Source organism: Myodes glareolus, chromosome 8, assembly GCF_982192425.1.
Source record: "Myodes glareolus chromosome 8, mMyoGla1.1, whole genome shotgun sequence".
Lineage (NCBI taxonomy): Eukaryota > Metazoa > Chordata > Mammalia > Rodentia > Cricetidae > Myodes > Myodes glareolus.
In genome coordinates, this window is record NC_142033.1 from 48,516,378 (window position 1) to 48,533,631 (window position 17,254).

The window sequence follows — 17,254 nt, forward strand, 5'->3', positions numbered from 1 at the left end:
ACGAGCATGTGATCCAACCAGATTTTCTGAATGTGGCCGGATCTCTGAATGTGGCTGGTCCGGAGCCTTTCTGAAAAGCCACTGACAATGACACTGGGACTTGGTTCCTCTGCATATGCTGGATTTTTGGGATCCAGTCTGTTCGGATACTCACCTTCAGGGACCTGGAAGGAACGGGGAGGAACTTGAACTTCCCACAGGGCTGGAAGCCCTGACTGCTCTTAGGGATGAAGAGGGAGGAGGAGGGGGAGGGAGGAGTGGGAGGGTGTAGGGAGGAGGGGCGGAAATGAAAACTTTCATAATTTAATAAACTTTAAAAAAAAAAGCTTAACAGCCAAAAAAAAATTATAGAAAAAGAAACCACAGAAAAGAAAAGAATACTCTTGTATGCCTCCTTTAGTAAACCACTGATTGGTGACCTACTTACCAATTCTATCAAAATGATGGATACATATGAAATATAATCACATCTTAGTACATAAAGGTCAGAACAATTAAATATATATGGAATGCAATTTCCCCATTAACAGTTATTTTCATTAGAACATGATAATTCAGTAAATACATATTTTTCTCAAAATGTCAGATAATTGATTATAAAAAATGTTGTGGCTTATCACTGAAAGAATTAAACTTGGGGGAACATTTATCATTTAAACAGGTTTTAAACATATACTGCTCTGATTTATACATTACAGATGATACATGACTTTCAACAAGGTCTAACTTTAACGAGTATGTTTTATATGCAACAAATGTTCTTTTAATTGAGAAAATTATACATAATTCTGAATTATTTTTAGATAGATTGATCTCTTACATTTTTGTACATTTACTGTCCCTGCAAACATTTTTCAGGGGTGAGAGATTCTAAATACAATAAGAGGCTTATGTCTCATCATAGATAAACCCAGCTTCTCAGAAAAATTTTATTTGGCCCTTTAAACAAACATTATTTAAAAATAAATAATGTTGGTTTTATGGTGGAAATTTATTCACTTGATGTATGTTAATTTTTCAGGAAATTAGGCTCACCCCTTTAAGGAAACACTTGTTACAAACTGACTTTCAGGTCACAGCATATGCAGCTTAAGATAATAAGGCTAGCAATTACTTTTCTATTTTGACACACTAGTCAGAGAGCATTGTGTTGCATTTAATGAAGCAGACCATTTCTGCCTTTAGGATGTATGCAGACAGACCTTCTTTTAGGTGGCTTAACTGTTCATTATATACTAGTGATCAATCAGAATGACCAGCAAGTTCTGGAAAATCTACTTGCCTTTTCCAGCAGCATTTTCCCCTTTGTTTTCTTATTACATTTCTGCATCTGAGTATCTAGGTTGATTTCTCTTGTTCTAGAACTTCTGGTCTTCCGTCCACACAAGAGTTAATGGAAAAATCATGATCATGAGCAAGGTCGATGCCAGAGGTCAGAAAAGGTAAGTAAAGGAGCTCAACCACTGCCCAGCATTTTTTTTTCTTTGTTGACTCTCCAGCCAACCTAAGCTCACAAATTTCCCAGCAGCAATTCTCTAGATCCTCAGGATATCTATCCTATGTTTAATATTTGTCTTTACAGGATCTTAATAAATCTTCATTAAACTGTAAGTCTTTATTCATTCATAAGTTTCAGAAGAATTAGATTGTTTCCGTTCTTGTCACCGTCAATAAAGCAGCAATGAGCATAGGTGAGAAAGTATCTGTGAAGTTGGATATGAAGTCCTTTGGGTATAAGCCAAGGAGTAGACTAGTTAAGTCATGTGGTTTATTTATTATTTATTTGTTTGTTTGTTTGTTTTTGCTTTCTAAGCATATTCCACATTGATTTCCAGAAGGGTTGAACCCATTTGCAATCACAGGAACACTGAATACCCTTTAGTATTTTTGTTGGTTGCTTTGCTGATCTATGCCATTTGGACTGGAGTGAATCATGTAAAACTTGTTTTGTATAGACTTACCCCAGGAAGAGCACACCAACTGGCTTTCCATTTTATCAGCCCAGAGGCCATACATACAAATAACGTAATACAGACTGAAAAGATGATATTAGTACATTAAGGAAAAGCATAAGTATCTACATATATTTACATTCATGTAACAACAGTTAACCAAAAAAGAATACATGAATTAGAAAGAGATTATGACAAGGTTTGGAGGAGGAAGAGGAAGGGGAAAGTGATGTGATTATATCATAATCTCAAAAAGCAAAAGAAATTAAAAAGAAGATGCAAGTCTACTCCAGAATATGAAAACTGACTTTATAACATATGACAAAACCCATATTGGATAATTTTAAGTCAAGATAACAGGAGAGAGAAACAAAAGTAACTTGTTCTTCTACTTTAGGAAATTCTGGTGTCTCATTGAAAACACTTCTAAAAGCCAAGGGCAATGGCGCTAGGCTTTTTTTTTTTCCTTTTGCCACTTTTATCACGATTTTTTTTATTAATCTATAAAAGTTTCCATTTCTGCCCCTCCTCCCAAAACCCTCCTACTCCCCCCATTCCCCCTCCTCCTCCCTCTCCAACCCTAAGAACAGTCAGGGTTTCCTGCCCTGTGGGAAGTTCAAGTTCCTCCCACCTCCCTCCAGGTCTAGGAAGGTGAGCATCCAAACAGACTAGGATCCCAAAAATTCAGTACATGCAGAGGAAACAAGTCCCAGTGCCATTATCAATTGCTTCTCAGATAGTCCCCATGCCAGCCACATTCAGAGAATTCGGCCACATTCAGAGAATGTGGTTTGATCACGTGCTCGTTCAGTCCCAGTCCAGCTGGCCTTGGTGAACTCTCTTTAACTCAGTCCCCTTGTATCAGTGGGTGAACGCACTCCTCACGGTCCTGTCTTTCTTGTTCATGTTCTCCATCCTTCTGCTCCTCATTTGGACCTTGGGGGCTCAGTCCAGTGCTCCAATGTGGGTCTCTGTCTCAATCTCCATCCATCAACGGGTGAAGGTTCCCTCTGATCTTGCCTTCCTTGCTCACGTTCTCCCTCCTTCTGCTTCTCATTTGGACCTAGGGAGTTAAGTCCAGTGTTCCAATGTGGGTCTCTGTCTCTATCTCCATCCATCGCCAGATGAAGGTTCTATGGTGATATGCAAAATATTTATCAGTATGGTTATGGGCCAAGGCCGGTTCAGGCACCCTCTCCTCTGCTGTCCAGGGAACAATCTGGGGATCTCTCCTTGGACCTGAGAACCCCTCTAGAATGAAGTCTCTTGTAAACCCTAAAATGGCTCCCTTAGTTCTACTGCATGGACGGGCTTTGTGGGAGCCTTGTCTGTTTGTATGTTCACCTTCCTGGGGGGAGCAGGAAGGACCTTGGACTTCCCATAGGGTAGGGAACCCTGACTGTTCTTTGGCCTGGAGAAGAAGGGGGAGGGAGAGTGGGAGGAGGGGAGGGGAGGAAACTGGGAGGAGGGGAGGGGAGGGAAGGGGGAGGAGGGGAGGAGGTGCAAATTTTTAATAAAAAAAAGAAAAAAAGAAAAGAAAAGAAATAGATTAAAGAGCAAAAAAAAAAAAAGAAAACACTTCTAAAGATGACAGGATAGTCAAGTTACTAATGCTTTTATCCTTTATTTTGAACAAAATTAATAGTAACTATCATTTGCCCTGAAGAGATGGTGCAGTATAAATAATGCCTTTTTTGAACACTCAACAGTTTCTAACTATCCTAGAGCCATGCCTTAAAGTTCATCCCTCCCTCTGAAGTCATTTGGCTGTCTAACTCTTCTTTCTTGCACCCTTTTTTCCAAGTCACAATCACTGGTATCAAACAAGAATGTTCTCCTGAGATATGAGTGATACACAGATGCAAGGATTACGGAGATCCTTCATTCACTGAAAGTAAGGAGATTATGTCCTTGATGTTGAGGTCTAACTCCACAGTTCTAATAGTGCTGCACTTCAGGCATCTGGCAGAAGCAGGTGAGGTCTCTTAGCTAGCTTGCCAATATATCCAGGCATCACTTCAGGTAAAAGACACTTTGAAATTCCAAGCACTAACATATACTATCAACTTGTTAAAAATTCAGTTGTTTTTTATATTCTCCAAGAAAATTCTCTGAAGCACAAAGTATTGTTAATTCTAATAAAGCATTTACTGGCTGTAAAGAATGAGGAAAAGAAAAGAAGAAAAACAAAAAGCAATCTTGGAAATATTGTAATTTTCAATATAAATTTGAAATTCTTCACCATGTCTTTGTGCGGTATTTTATTTCTGATCATTGGAATTAAAGGGTTAGAAATCTTTTAATATGTGTTATACAAACAGATCTTCATAAATTCAAAGATTTTGATCAATTAGTAGCTCCTGAAATTAGCCAAACATAAACTCTGACTAAAATATTTTACAAAATATATTGTTTAAATATTATATATCAGAGGGAATATTCACTCAAAAAGAGCATTAGATCAAAAGCATGAAGCCCGACAACTGAATCATTGTCACATATAACAAATTAGGAAGCATTTGGAGAAGCAGCAGAAATCAGCTTCTTAAACAAGGAGAGGAAACACAACTGGTAATATTTGCAATAGTATTCCAGACTCTGAACAATCTATTTTTTATAGAGAATGTAACTATCCTGGTAAATCCCATATTGGTAAGCAGAAGGCAATGGAGAATAAAGTTTTAAGCTTGAGAGAATTTGAAGTCTAAAACAAAAGGCAACATGATAGTATGGAAAGTAACAAGTATATGGTACGAAAATAATCAAAATTCTGTGAGATGGGTAAGTAAATGAGTAAAATTGTTATATCTTAAAACTTTTCCCAATAAATTCTAAGAATTTTATTCCAGTTAAGGAAAACCAGAATATGTGATCAATTCTACACTGTTAAAAACCTCATCAACAAATAAACAAATATTTATAATTTATTTTATAATATACTTTAAATAAAAACAAACGGATGTTTTAAAACTCCTATCCTTGTGGGATGGATTAACAAGTAAAGGTATTTGTCACTAAATATGATGATGTAATTTCAATTCGCAGTACCCACATGGTGAATGGAGAGAACTAACTCTGGTCAGTTATCCTCCAACCTCCACAGACATACTATGAGGCACGCATTAATCTCTACCACCCAAATATACACACACAAACAAACAATAGATTAAATAATGAAAATGTCATTTCAAAAAATGTTTCCAGTCTCATAAAGGAACTGTCATGGGGACAAAAAAAAAAGAGAGATTCAAGAAGTAGAGGAAGTATACTTGTTGTATGTGGCTGCTTGTTCATTTCCCGGCCACCCAGACTCCCGAAATAATCACACAAAAACTATACTATTTAAATTACTGCTTAGGCCATTAGCTCTACCTTCTTATTTGCTAACTCTTATATCTTAATTTAACTCATCTCCACTAATCTGTGCATCACTACAAGGTCGTGGTCTACCAGCAAAGTTTCAGGGCATCTGTCTCCAGTAGCTCCAAGACTTCTTTCTGCCTCTGCCTCCTTTCTTCCAGCATTCAGTTTAGTTTTTCCCACCTAGCTCTACTCTACACTATCACAGTCCTAAGTTTGTTTTTTAACCAATGGTATTTACAGCATACATAGGGGAATACCACATCATACAGTTTTTTCTTTTATTTGTTTATTTTTTAGTTTTCTGAGACCTGGACTGACACTCAATCAGTAAACCAGGCTGGCCTGAAACTCAGAGACCCACCTGCTTCTGCTTCCTGAGTGCTGGGATTAAAGTCATGAAACACCACCACCTGGCTGGAAGTATAATTTTTAAATAAAATATTTAGTTATAATGCTTTGGAAGCTCTAGATAATGAAGCCACAATGGTCGGTTATCATTGACTTGTGATCTTTGCAGAGAGATTGATGACAACAGTTCATCATGGGAATATTGGGAAAAGTAAAATGTTTTGTTTTTCCAAAGAACTTACTGAAAACAAACTTTACTCTCTAACTTTAAGCTAAGTGGATTGGTTTGGTTCTCTGCAGTACCACAACTACTTTAATAACTTTCTGCTTACACATTTTATTCACTAGACTCATGCAGCCTCAGGAGCTCATCCCTCCAGGTAATTTGTGGGTTCCTTCCCATAATTTGGTACCCTATCTTAGGAAGTCTCACACATTTAAGTTGTTACTCATAGTCCATCCACCCTTCTGTTGGGATGAAAAGGTAAACAAATCTAAGATATGGGAGATATTTTAAACTCTAAGTCTTTTTCATTAAGTAGGAATCAAAATTAAATCTTTGTGCTGTTCTTTTGCTAAAAGAATTCGTCATTTGTAGATTCAATGAATGAATCTGACTTTGTCTTTTTGAATCCTCATCATGGTTTTCTTCTACAGAAAAGGGTTCACATTCTATTTGATGACATCACTCGTGAAATCATTCACAAATTCCAAGTATTCCTCTATGCAACAAGCAGAGATAGATTGCTTAAGACTGGACATTGTGATAGAATGGAACCCAATGGGCAAAACATTATTCCTACCTTCAAGTATTTGCATCCAAGTTTGAAGGAACAAGGCAAGTTCCTCATGATTACCTCAAAGGGGCAATAGTAGTAGATAGCGAGGCAGTTATGTGGTATTATTGTCACTGTACAGCATCCAGTAATCAAAGATTAACCAAACAAAATGAGGACAGTATCTTTTGGGAAAGTTATGAAAATTAATATGAAATTATAAGATAGCTGCAGACAGAAATGTTCTACACACACACAAACAGACAGACATGGAAAAAAAATAGAATGTTATTTTGTTTGACTTAACCACCAAGAAAGGAAGAGGCAATGATGTCTAGATAAAGAGACTCCTTTGGAGAGTAATTGGTAGCTTCAAATAAAAGAAAAAAACCAGAGTCATTTCTCCACTGATTGTGGTAGCTGTTCTGTGGAGGAAAATGTGCAGTTAAATTAAGAAGAATGAAGACTGCCATAGACATCTGTACCAGAGGTGATAGTGATGAGCGGATTACAGGGATGATGATAAAGAAAGGCTAAAAGAAGCAACCAGACTTTAATGAGCAGTCACCAAAAGTTATCATCATGGGGACACCTTGAGTTCTAGGAAGATGAAATTATTCCCACAAGTGCCTAGATTTCTGACTGGTACGTGCAGATAAAAGCAGAAGTGGGACATTCACAGAGAGAGAACACAGGAGAATAATCAGGTTGGAGACAAGACGTAAAAAGTTCACATATACTTAATAGTCATTGTTTATAAGATCATATAAGATATTTTATAATTCCAAATCCTCTCAACCTTACCTGTCTTGCTGGAGTTTACCCTCCAGTGAAGTCTGCAGGTGACAGCCTTCTCAGAGTCCTAACCGAGCAGCACCCAGCTAATGTGATCTCTATGCAGCTTCCCTGCTGATATTGCTGTAGGAAACTTCTCAGCAAACATCTGTGTCAATCCAAGACTGATAAAATGTGAAATGCCCTGTATGGAAGGAATGAGTCTGTAAATAAACTTGTCAGTCTTTTCCTCACAGGCTCTCCCACCAGGGTATTTAAAAGTAATACGTGTAAGGAGCAATTTTCTAAGAATAACAAATTTTCTCATTGTATTCAGTACATTTCTCATTTTAGTGACTAATATTTGACAGAAGGAAACTTAAGAAGATACTGTTTATGTTGATTTGCAATTTAAGAAGCCAGGCAGTCCACTATTGCTAGGAAATACGTGCGTAAAGAAGCATGAAATCCACAAAGAAGGGAGATGGAAAATGGGACCAGATTATCAAAGCTCATAACCTGGCCCAAGTATCTCACTTCCTCCACAGCTTGAATATTTTACAACCTTCTAAACCATCTCTACCCTTTGGAGATTAACTACTCAACACAAACATACAGAAGATATTTTACCTTCCAGCCATAATACACGTGCAGTCACTAGCTTGAAAATTAATTCTTGCAAATATCTTTCCTTCCTCCTTTTTGCTCTACAATATTATACTACCTACTGATGAAATAGAGCACAAGACTGAAGCACCTAGTTCTAATTTTTGAGGAAGTAGACTCATAAATATGTCTTTATATTGGAATACTGAGAGAGGTCTTTCCCTGTCCCAACAGAGAATGGGACACCGACATTAGTGAGGAGTTAATGATTCCTGAACATACTTGCATCGTAATTACTTAGCCTCTTTCCTAGGGTTAATTAGGAGAAATTCAGATAAGAGGTGCAACTTGTGGGTGTGTGGCAGCTGTGATGCTGACAGACTTGAACAGGGTGATTATAGGAAGCTAGTACTGACCTCGCTTATTTTAACAAGAGTAGACTGCTTATGAGGAAAAAAATGATAAGCTGAGGTTGTCACCTTGCCAATTTAGAAAATCATGAAAGTGATGCTGTGCACACTAAGCAGAATATTGCAAAGTCTTGTGGAAGATTGAGCATTTTGACTGTAACAAAAAGAATACCAAGGCCTTATTCTAATGGTGACAGCATTCCGAAAGGTTGACCAGAAATTCAGGGTGACTGCAAAATGGAAGTTTACTATCACTACCAGAATATTGTTTTGGAAATCCCACTCATCGATATGTTTAAATTGGGCTTGGTAGTTATTCCTAGTGAAGAGAAATCATATCATAAAAATTAGTACAGAACTAATGGCAGAAATACGTAAGTTGAAAGATAAAGATAAATATATTATATACTATCTATTAAATTAATGCACCAGTTTCAATATATACTTGCTACTGACAGAAAAAAGATGTAAGCATTCCTTGCTTCTTTGTGATGGAAAAGAAAATTAGTTCTGGCTTGATAGTAGGCTACAGTCAGCAAATGTTAGTAGTAGACCAATATATATATATATATATATATATATATATATATATATTCCAAACCATAGTCGCATTGAAAGTGCCCTCAAGAAAAAGAAAAAGACAATAGGTCATGTAATCGATAGTGACTCACAGTGTGCACTTTTTTGCCTGTTATAATTTAAGGTAGGGACAATATTTAAGGGAGGGACAATCTAAGTAGCCTTACCCACAAAGTCATCTTTCTATCTCTCTGCTGACTTTCACACCAGAACTGATAATTGCAGAAACTTATGTCAGCCTTCAGATATCTTTGTTAGGAATTCAAAGATAACACACAATAAAATACAGTGAATTGAATTATGCTTATAACTGTCTCTATATAAAAAATGTCTTGAAATCTCAGTAGCTCATTTACTCCTCCCAATATCTGATTGTGCTTTGTTGTTTTTAGCTCTGAATTGGTAACCACTCCACTTAACTCTTGATAATTCTCTATGTGATTCTGTCTTCTTGACCAGCATCTGTGCTTCACTAGGTTTACTATTCTAATACACCTTCACGGAAAATCATCCAGTGATATATCTTAAATCATATTTATTTGACTTAGGCTGTCACATAAAAATAATTATATTTTTAATAAAATATCCATTAAGTGTTCTGTTCCTCATTAAGAAAGTAAAATTTAGATAATTGTTTAATATTAGAAAGAGAAGTCATTGTTTATTTTATGTAAATATTATGTGTTAAATAATATTGCTTCTAAATTACTGTCTGACATACATTAGAACCTTATAATATTTTAATTATTATTCATATACATGTTATTCACATGGAATATGATGTGGATACTATAAATGATATCATTTTGTTTTTAACATGCTGCAAATGTGAAACCTATTTAATAGAACGAATATTTTGATTCTTAAATACTGCTGGTTGTACAGGCAAACTTTAATGTTACAAAATTCTCAAGATATTGAGCAACAATAGCAGAGTATCATAGCTTGCAATTAGTTACACTTTATCACAGCTTTTAGGCTGTGAGGTTCTTCAGATCAGGGACATTTAGTTCAATTTAAACTTCCAATATCATAAAATTGTGATTAACTTATCAAGATATAACTTCATTGAAAGTAAAAATACCTTATATTAAATGGAAAAATTAAATAGAAAATTAGCCTCATCTTTATTATTATATTACTATATCATTATGCACTAAAATAACTAAGATGTAGTAGTGAAGAAATAGATTTGAAGATAAAAATATAGACAGATAGATAGATAGATAGAAAGACAGACACAGTGTAACATGCTTAATAAAAACCCCAAAACAAAAATTGGAGTTTAATCTGAAGGACAGAAAAACAAAACAGCCAGTCACTGGCTCTTACCTCTGTCTAAGTCCAAAACTGGCAATCCTGCTTCCAAAAATCTTAGAATGAAACTGTGTGAGAGCTGTCTGCTTCCAAATTATATTCTTCTCTAGTGCTGGGAAAAAAAGGTATGCACCACTACCATCTGTTTCCTATGACAAACTAGTGTGGCTAATAGAATTAAAGGGGTGTGTCACTGCTGCCTGGTCTATAAGACTGATCAGTGTGCTGTTTTACTCGCTGAAATTCAGGCAACATTTATTTATTCATTTATTTGTTATAAATGAAATAATACTTCATTTTCACTTTTTGTCCAATATAAAAAATCTGTAACTAATATAAGAATACTATATATGATAACTACAATGACTATATGCAATATATACAGACAATAAGTACAGCAACAATGTCTCGTTCATTTGCGTTTGACAAATTTAGAGAAAACAGTCCATATCTACTATATCTTGGTAAGTCCAAAGTCTTATATCTAATTTTCTTTCTATCATGACTTGCTTTCTGCATTTGGTAAACTATAACTATCTAATATTCAATGCCCATAGAGACTCAAGAAGAAAATAATATTAACTGAATAAGCAGAAAGTCTGAGCAAGCAACTTTCATAAAATGTGAGAAATGACAGAAACAGCTGACTGACTGACTGGAAAGTCATTCAAAGTTCCTCTGTAATGTGGGGACATCTATCTTCAGCCCACAATTCTAGCATATCTGATAAAGCAGGATATTTCTTTCTGCGAAGCAAGATATTCTGAAGGGTTCTTCTTCCTGGTCTTGACAATGTTTGGCAGTCACTTTCTTTTGTGTACTGCTTGTCCAATCAGGACATTAATATACTGTCAGCAGTCAAGGCAAAGGCATTTTCTTGCCCAGTGATTGATTTTTGCCACAAAGAAAGTAAACTCCATGTGGAGTTTCTTTGATGTTCATTATCTTCTCTAAAGTAGATTGGTGCTACTAGGAGTAAACGTGTATCATTCTCATCAAAAAAGAACCTGTGCTATTAAAACATCTTAAATGTCATATTCTGTAGATCTCTGAAGTGTTTAAAGATGACTAATATGACTTATCTATATAAACTATAGATTTGCTTGACTTTCAAATATACCCTAAACCTGTAACTGCTTTTTTGGTTCAAGACTAAATTGTTAAACCTTTGCAAATATCACCTTATTAAAAAAGCTATTGTTTTTTTTTGTATTGTCCTAGACTTTTCTGGCACCTACAAGCCTTTCTCTGCCTCTTCTGCATGATGATTTTTATGAAATTCTGAGGCTTTCAGCACATTTCCAATTAATAATTGATCGATTTATGCACTGTCTTGTGCTAGAAGACCTGACAGATCCATATGGGATCTGATGTGTGTTATGTATATAAGAATAGCATAGAATTCTGACTTTTGTACAGAATCATAAGGGCTTTGTCCCATTTTACTTAAATTTTCTGACTTATAACCTACATTTCCTGATTTGCATCCATATAGATTGTAGGGCTTGTGGTTATTGGTGTGTCCTGTACAATACAAAGATGGACCCAATTAGTTCTCTTTATAAGTCAGATTCTTTCACTTTTTGGAGAGTTGTTAATGTCTCCCAAAAAATTAAGACAAGCTCTTTGCCAGGATTAACTTTCTTCCCATAATTTGTTAATTTCATCATTATTAAAATGCACTATAATTTCTGCTGGGTCTATTCTTGCTAATTGATGAAGTCTTAATTTTTCTTTTATAATTAACTCAGTGACCTTTTCCACATGAGTTTTTAATTTTTTACTCAGTTTTTATAATAAAAAGATCCATTTTAAGTTCATATGTTTCTTCTACATTAAAATTTCTGTAGGGAAATATCTTGAGGATAATATGACCAGAATGAAGTTAAGATTTGGATCCGCATGTGTCTTTTGTAATTTCTCTTAAATCAAAGTCAGTTGTCTCTCAGCTTCTACTGATAATTCTCTGAGATGATTTACGCCCTCCTCACCATCTAAGGTTTGGTTTAAGTTAATCAATTCATTAGGTTTTATAACAATAGTGGGCTGTAGCTGGGAAGTATTTCTTAGCAATCTATGGAAATCATTAAGAATCTGAAATTGATCTTTCATAATTTTTACCTTTTGAAGTCTAATTTTATATAATCTTATTTTATAGCCTGAATAATTAATAGAATTTCCTCTTTGTAATGTTTTCAGGATCAATTTATAATCCTCCACAAAGCAAAATTTTCTTTACTTCTTCAAACATTCTTTCTTTCTTTCTTTCTTTCTTTCTTTCTTTCTTTCTTTCTTCCTATTAGTTTTTTCAAGACTGGGTTTTCTCTGTAGTTTTGAAGTATTTACTAGAACTATGAGGCTGTCCTCAAACTCACAGAGATCCACCTGCCTATGCTCCTTGAGTGCTAGGATTAAAGGTGTGTGCCAACACATCCCAGCCAAACATTCTTTCTAAAGTATTTACATTTGAATCAGATAGCAAAATATCATCATGTAATAGTTAGGTATTGATTCAGAAAATTGTTTATGTATCATTTCCAACAGCTGACTAACAAAATATTAACTCAAGATAAGGCTATTTTACATTCCCTATGGAATAGTCTTCCTTTGGTATATTTTAGCAGTCTGAGAATTATTTTAGTTAGGCACTGCAAAGACCAATTTTTCCTCAGTCTTTTCCTTGTCAAGGTATAGTAAAGAAATAATCTTTAAATCAATAACTATAAGGGGCCATCCTTTAGACAGTAGAGAAGAAAAAGTAATGCCAGAGTAAATCTTTGTAAGAAATCTATAAAAGTTTCCTTTAGACCCTGCATAACTTAGTAAATGAGTCAATTTTCTTTTCTAATTCTTTAAATCTGTCCCAAGCACGCAAAACTTCTACACAGCATAAGTCCAAGGTGTGGTCATCATATACAGATTTTCTTTAGTAGCATAGTCTCCTTCTCCAAGAACTTGATCTTGGGAAATTTCCCTATCTCTAGTTTTAGTCCATTGTTCAATAATCTTAGTTTCTTCTCTGGACCAAGTACTCCAATGTAATTGTGTACCAGTCTCTAAAACTCCACTAGCCAAATCTTTCCAGTCATTAGGGATAATTTTACAGCCAACTGACCATCTGTTTAACATTTGCTTCACAAAAGGTGAATGCATGTCATATGAGACTATTGCTTCCTTGCACTTCTTTAAATCTAGCAATGGCACAGGTGACCAGTTAGCTGTATCAGCATTTTTCAATTCCTGTAAGGTACTGGATACATTAAGGTAGGTTGTCTAAAAACCTTAGGCTGTTTCTCTCTATTCTTATAATGTAATGCTGAAATTGGCTCTCCATTAAATTCTTCTGTCTGGATTTGAATCTCTCTGTGATATTTTATTAGAGGTTTCTAAGGACTGTATCTTAGCACTCAGATTAGTTAATTATTTTAGTGATAAGACAAAAATCATAATGCTAATAGTGTTTAAAATTGACATTACACAAATCTCATCTAAATTAGATACCCTCTCTTTTAACTGTTCCATTTCATACTGTCTAGTGTACCATCATACAGAGACCCAAATCTCTCCATTATAATGTTATTTTTCCATTTTTCAATGTGAAGAAAGAAAGACAGACAGAAAGAAAGAAGGAAAGAAAGAAAGAAAGAAAGAAAGACAGACAGACAGACAGAAAGAAAGAAAGAAAGAAAGAAAGACAGACAGAAAGACAGAAAGAAAGACAGACAGACAGACAGACAGACAGACAGAAAGAAAGACAGAAAAATAGTAAAGAAAGCCCAGCAGCCTGGTAGATTTGAAGTCTGATGTGCAGATCCGGCAGGAGGCCAACATGTAGTCCTGGCCTATGTTGATGGCTAAAAAGCCTCAGGCAAATGGCTTTTCCATGAATTTGTACCCCAAATATTCGGCACCAAATAGATTTGGACAGATAGTTCTGTTGAATTGTTACATACCTTAAATTCAGTTGTTCAGGTATCCCAAGGAAATGGCTCATACTTCTAGTTAAGAGGTCTACTTCAGTATGACTGACTCCTAATCAAATCAAATAACTTCTTGTTTTCCTTCTAAGAAGAGCCCTTCTTTTAAGAACACTACTTAATCATCTAGGTACAGAATGTAGCCCACATTCTAACAAGCAAGAAATAGAATTTCATGTTAAAAGAACTTACATATGCAAGTTTTATGGCTTAGCATTATCATATGCCAAAGGACATTTCTCTTAACTTTTTCTAATTGGTAGGTGCATACAGAAAGGTATTAAATCTTTTAATATCCTAGAGTATTATTAAATTTTCATGATTTCAAGCCTTTACATATATTATTCTCTCTTCCTATAATATTTTAACAGTTTTCTTCAAAATTTAGCTCACTCAAATATCACTTCCTTTTGAACCCATATTCAAATTTAAAAGTAAAAGTAAAAATATTTTTAAAGTCCTGCACCATCTGTCCCTAAACCCGTAACTGCCTTTTTTGTTCAAGACTCTAAATTGTTAAACCATTACAAATATCGTCTTATTAAAAAGTCGTTGTTTTTTTGTGTTGTCCTAGACTTTTCTGGCACCTACAACCTTTTCTCCACCTCTTCTGCATGATTACCTGAGCTCTGTTTAATGTTTGGCTGTGGGTCTGCCTCTGTTTCCATCAGCTTTTGGATGTATCTGCTCAATGACAATTCAACTAGGCACCAATTTAGGAGCATAGCAGAATATTGTTAGGAATCATTACACTGACATTGTTTTTTTTTTTCCTCCATTTGTTTTTGGTCCTATCCCAAGTTTTTGCGTCATTCAGCCTTTGAATCTTAGTCTTATTATAACTTGATGTGCTGTGATTTGTTGATGTCCATGGGAGACCTGTCTTTCCTGAACAGGAGCAGAAGAGGAGTGGCTTGGGAGGTGAGAACAGAAATGCATTAAAGGGAAGGGCTAGAAGAAGAGGAGGGAGGAGAAACTGCACAAGGGATGGAAAATAAATTTAAAAATAAGTAAACAAAATAAATGAAAAAGTAGTTTTTTGTTTTGTTTTTATTGTTCATATGAGTATCATGTGCTTTTCTTAACCAATTACCTCAAATTGTCAACTTACAACAGAAATATATTCTTTCACAGCAGTGGAAGGTAAAAACCTAAGCTTCACTTAGTCCAGCAAAGCTTTAGCCAGGCTCACACTTTTAAATCCTCTATGGCAAAATCTGTCCACAGCTCTTTCTGATGATTTTGGGCATTACCTTAATCTTATTTTCAAGGTCAACATTTACAAAATACTGTCTGCCCCATCTCTATATTGTCTTCTCTGTGTGACACTCACTCACTTGCTGCATAATTTTTATGCTGATTTTTATTAGATTGAGGACCAACTTAGTCTCAGTCATTCTTTTCATCTCATAATCCTCATTTAATCCTATCTGTCAAGCTTTTGCCTTATTATATTTACTACTTCCATGGGTTATGATTATTGCCTATTTTTTCATTACTTAATCTACTTTTACAATTGTTTTCTAAAAACTGGTGGTAAATTTAAAACTTGTGCTCATAGTCCCAATGACATTTCTTTGTTTTATTAGCTTTTTAAGGAATTATAGTTGCTTAAGACAAAAGACCTATCCTTATTCTACTTGTGATTTTCATTTATTTGGTTCATAATATAGAATACAGATTATATGAAATGAGGATATATTTGGAGCATATTTAAAATGCAGAGAAGGCTGTCCCTTAATACTTCTTAAAAACTGAAAGGAGAAAAGAAAGGAAGAAAAAAGATAAAGATAGTTGGAAAGTAGAGAAAAGAGTGACTTTATCTTAAAATTTGTTTTTTTCATTGTGGGTTCATAACAAAATTTGACCTTATAAGTGAATAAAAATATAAAAACATTAAAAAACAATTATAAAAGCTAGAGGCCATAGACATCTATAGAACACCTGACAGAAAAGAACCATAGTTTTTCTCCAAACACAAATACATCATTCTCAAAAGTAAAAGATGTTTGAAAACATACAATAACATTCAATTAATTAAAGAGACTAAACTCAAATAAAAATGTTCTGTGAACACAATGATTCTAAATTGTACAACAAAAACAATGAAAAAAGACCCTACATGCATATAAAATTTAACCATTTTATTTCTCACTAAGAGTATATAACATGGGAAAATGATAAAATAAAATTTCAACATGAAATGTAGGAGATGGAAAAAGACAAAGAAAACAAGTAGTTAAAAACAGCAACTTATAAATGCCTATATTTAATATAAGATCACAAATCGCTATCCAATCTTTCACCTCTTTCATAAGTTTATATCTGGATATACTCTATGAATATTTTTCCTAAAAAAAATCACGTTTGGTTTATTATATGAAAACTATCAATGTGTCATCCTATACTAATAATAACCCACAGCAAAACCACCTCAACAAAAGCAAGAAAATACATTGGATAGTATTGAACACATAAACACAGTATAACAATTTAATTAATGACATGATTATTACTAAAAAAATATTTCTTTTTCTAAGATCAAGGATAGATACTTCTACTGATATTTCACTACAAGTATGAAAAGTAGGCATTCAGATTAGAAATAGAAAAGTAAATTTTCCTCTTTAAGTATGCCATTATCCTGTATTGAAAAATGGAAGAACTTTCCTGTTATGATTCTTTATAGAAAACCTGTTAAAATTAATAAAAGAGTTCACAATGCGGCAGCATACAACATATAAAATGCAATTTATTTCTATATTCTAGTTATGAACAATTCAAGTAAAATTGAGAAAACATATCTACTTGAAATAAAATTGAAAAGAAGACTTCTTTTGTACATTTTCCAGGATTATATACTGAAACACCACCATACATGATTGAAGAAAATTATAGAATATTCACACATGTGGAAAGATATAGTTTTGAGTCAACAGACTTGCCTCCTATCAAAATTATGATTTCTCTCCTAAAATTGAAATGGTCTTAAAAAACTTACATGGAGATATAGGTATCTTAACCAGAGAATAGCTATACATATGTATACAAACACATACATACACACACACATACATACACACACACTATATATATGTTATATATATATATATAGAGAGAGAGAGTTTTATTATAATATAATATATATTAGT